Below are 3,312 nucleotides of genomic sequence, written 5' to 3'. Positions count from 1 at the left end.
ACGCACCTGCCCCACAGCTGCTGCCCCACAGCTGCTGCCCCACCAGCTTCGGGGCCCCCAGGTGCCCGGGCCCCCCAAATCCTGCCCCACAGCCCCCCCCCGCACAGGGGACCCAGGTGTCCGGGTCCCTGAAGTCCTCCCCCCCCCGCAAAGGGAACCCAGGCGTCCGGGAGGGGACCCAGGCAGCCGGGCAGGCCCCCCCCCGTGTGTTTATGGTTGCAGTTGCCGCAGTAACCAAACATCTGGGCGAGGGCAGCCAGATGTGGGGTCCAGCTGCCAGAGCGGGGGGGCCGCTCCCAGTAACACCAGTAACATCAGTAATGCAGCACAGCCCGCCCCACAGCTCCCAGTGACACCAGTAACCGCAGTGCCACCTGCCCCAGTGCTCCCAGTAACATCAGTAAGCCACACAGCCTGCACCAGTGCTCCCAGTGACACCAGTAACCGCAGTGCCACCTGCCCCACAGCTCCCAGTAACACCAGTAATGCAGCACAGCCTGCACCAGTGCTCCCAGTGACACCAGTAACCGCAGTGCCACCTGCCCCAGTGCTCCCAGTAACATCAGTAAGGCAGCACAGCCTGCACCAGTGCTCCCAGTGACACCAGTAACCGCAGTGCCACCTGCCCCACAGCTCCCAGTAACATCAGTAAGGCAGCACAGCCTGCACCAGTGCTCCCAGTGACACCAGTAACCGCAGTGCCACCTGCCCCAGTGCTCCCAGTAACATCAGTAAGCCACACAGCCTGCACCAGTGCTCCCAGTGACACCAGTAACCGCAGTGCCACCTGCCCCACAGCTCCCAGTAACACCAGTAATGCAGCACAGCCTGCACCAGTGCTCCCAGTGACACCAGTAACCGCAGTGCCACCTGCCCCAGTGCTCCCAGTAACATCAGTAAGGCAGCACAGCCTGCACCAGTGCTCCCAGTGACACCAGTAACCGCAGTGCCACCTGCCCCACAGCTCCCAGTAACATCAGTAAGGCAGCACAGCCTGCACCAGTGCTCCCAGTGACACCAGTAACCGCAGTGCCACTTGCCCCAGTGCTCCCAGTAACATCAGTAAGCCACATAGCCTGCACCAGTGCTCCCAGTGACACCAGTAACCGCAGTGCCACCTGCCCCAGTGCTCCCAGTAACACCAGTAATGCAGCACAGCCTGCACCAGTGCTCCCAGTGACACCAGTAACCGCAGTGCCACCTGCCCCAGTGCTCCCAGTAAGCACACTGGGGCTGCGGATCCCAGTCGTGGGGCCAAGTCCCGGGTGGGGCCGTGACTCAGCCCGGCCCCCCCGCCCCCCCCGCTGTTGTTTTTGCTGCAGGACACGGGGGTGGGGGGGAGACTTGGCCGGACGCCTGGGTCCACTATGGGGGGGGTCAGGGGTCAGCCAGACCCCTAGAAGGTGTTTGGGGGGGGGATGTGGAGCAGGGAGGATCCCGGATGCCTGGGTCCCCCATGGACAGTGGGGTGCGGAGGGAGGGGGGGGGTGGAGATCCCGGATGCCTGGGTCCCCTAAGGACAGTGCGGGGGGGCGGGGGGGAGGAGGGCACGTGCATTCGCCACGAGGCCTGGCGGGGTCAGGAGGGGGTGGGGGCCCGGACACCAGGGTCCCCTGGGTGTGGGGCAGGGCGGGGGGGGGGCCCGGACGCCTGGGTTCCTTGGCCAGGGCTGGTGGTTTGGTCATTGCCCGGGGGCTGGGTGGGTCCCACACATGTGGGGCTGGGGGCAGAGGGCATGGGGCATATGTGGGGCTGGGGGGTGAAGATGGGGCAGATGCGGGGCTGGGGGTTGCCGTGGGGCTGGGGTGATGTGTGGGGCAGAGGCTGCAGGGGGGGCCCACCCTGGCCCAGCCCCATGGCAGCTCCTGCCAAGGAATTTTCTCGTCTCCATCAACAGCGTGAGGTAATGGGGGGGGAGGGAGGGAACCCAGGCGTCCGGGTGGGGGGAGGAGGCAGATGCACGAGACACGAGGGGGGGGTCACAAGACAAGCACACCCCCCCACCCCAGGATCCCCTGGGACACCCAGGACCTGCGTCACTCGGGGTCCCCCACGCCCCCCACTCAGGTGGCCAATGGCCCCACGGACACCCCAGGTCCCCCCAGCCCCACAGCTCCATCCCATCCCGCCCCCCTATCCTGTCCCCACTGTCCCCATCTTGTCCCCACCGTCATCTGGTGCCCCAGGTGGGACCCCCAACTCCCATCTCCCGCCCTTCCCCAACCCCTCTCCCCCTCCCTCCCAGCTCCGGGGCCCCCCAACACACCCCCAGGTACAAACCCTTGCCACAGCTCCCACTGTCCCCATCCCTGCCCCCAGTGTCCCCATCCCCTGGTGTCACAGGGGACATGGGGCCCAAGAATCAAGAGGACATGGGGAGTTGAGACCCAGGGAATGTGGGGATGGGAACCCTGGGGACATGGAGACCAAGGGGACACAAGGACCAGGGACCCAGGGGACAGCAGGACTCCCCATCGTGTCCCCATCTCCCCCAGCCGTGTCCCTATCACGTCCCTCTGCCCCCCCAATCAAATCAGATTAGGATAGGAAGAAATAAAACCAAATCTTGAAACCCCTTCCCACCCTTCCCTTCTTCCCAGGTTTAACTTCACCATGGACCTCCCTGGGCTACAGGTTCAGATCTGCTCCCCACGGACCCCATGGGCTGCAGGTTCAGATCTGCTCCCCACGGACCTCACGGGCTGCAGGTTCAGATCTGCTCCCCATGGACCTCCCTGAACTGCAGGTTCAGATCTGCTCCCCATGGACCTCCCGGGCTGCAGGTTCAGATCTGCTCCCCACGGACCCCATGGGCTGCAGGTTCAGATCTGCTCCCCATGGACCTCACGGGCTGCAGGTTCAGATCTGCTCCCCATGGACCTCATGGGCTGCAGGTTCAGATCTGCTCCCCATGGACCTCCCGGGCTGCAGGTTCAGATCTGCTCCCCATGGACCTCATGGGCTGCAGGTTCAGATCTGCTCCCCATGGACCTCACGGGCTGCAGGTTCAGATCTGCTCCCCATGGACCTCCCTGAACTGCAGGTTCAGATCTGCTCCCCACGGACCTCACGGGCTGCAGGTTCAGATCTGCTCCCCACGGACCTCCCGGGCTGCAGGTTCAGATCTGCTCCCCACGGACCTCACGGGCTGCAGGTTCAGATCTGCTCCCCATGGACCTCCCTGAACTGCAGGTTCAGATCTGCTCCCCACGGACCTCACGGGCTGCAGGTTCAGATCTGCTCCCCACGGACCTCCCGGGCTGCAGGTTCAGATCTGCTCCCCATGGACCTCATGGGCTGCAGGTTCAGATC

Source organism: Caloenas nicobarica, chromosome 35, assembly GCF_036013445.1.
Source record: "Caloenas nicobarica isolate bCalNic1 chromosome 35, bCalNic1.hap1, whole genome shotgun sequence".
Lineage (NCBI taxonomy): Eukaryota > Metazoa > Chordata > Aves > Columbiformes > Columbidae > Caloenas > Caloenas nicobarica.
This window is presented reverse-complemented; position numbering follows the sequence as displayed.